This window comes from Microtus ochrogaster, linkage group LG7_11 (genome assembly GCF_000317375.1).
Source record: "Microtus ochrogaster isolate Prairie Vole_2 linkage group LG7_11, MicOch1.0, whole genome shotgun sequence".
In the NCBI taxonomy this organism is placed as follows: domain Eukaryota; kingdom Metazoa; phylum Chordata; class Mammalia; order Rodentia; family Cricetidae; genus Microtus; species Microtus ochrogaster.
Genome location: NC_022032.1, coordinates 8,242,651 through 8,243,089, shown reverse-complemented (window position 1 = coordinate 8,243,089; position 439 = coordinate 8,242,651). Strand labels below are relative to the sequence as shown.

Here is a 439-nt window from a genome sequence, read left to right as displayed (position 1 = left end):
AGGGCTGCTAGTTTTGAAATTAGGAACACCTGAGAGACAGTGAATTTCCTGCTTTGTAAAGGCTTCAGGCTTCTGACCCAGCCTCCTGAGAGCTGTTGGGGAGGATTTGCTTAACACACAAATGAGTCAGACAGAGGAAGTACTACCTCCCAGCTAACAACTTCCCTCAGCTCTCTTAGGAAATCCGAAGTCTGCAGTTGCTGGCTTGTGTCTTCTATAGCTCAGTAACCCGACCTGTGAAGATCATGTCTAGGAGCTCATGAGAGTCTAACAATGCTTCTTCAAACCTTGGCACTTTGGGGTGCCATTTCAAAAACCTTACTGTGTCTGTTGTGTCTTGAAATGATGTGAATTTTTATAAGCTCAATTCTGCTTGCTCTGCGTCTTGGTAGAGATGAGAAACTTTCTATGGCAGGAAATGGTCTTTTGGAGTAAAAAG

The 439-nt window shown here is 44.2% G+C and overlaps 1 protein-coding gene across 4 annotated transcripts in view; it reads left to right on the top strand.

The window, feature by feature from the left end:
* Positions 1-439, top strand: part of Nrg1 (neuregulin 1) — a 987,684-nt gene that overhangs the window by 848,406 nt on the left and 138,839 nt on the right. The gene's annotated exons all lie outside the window — the stretch shown is intronic.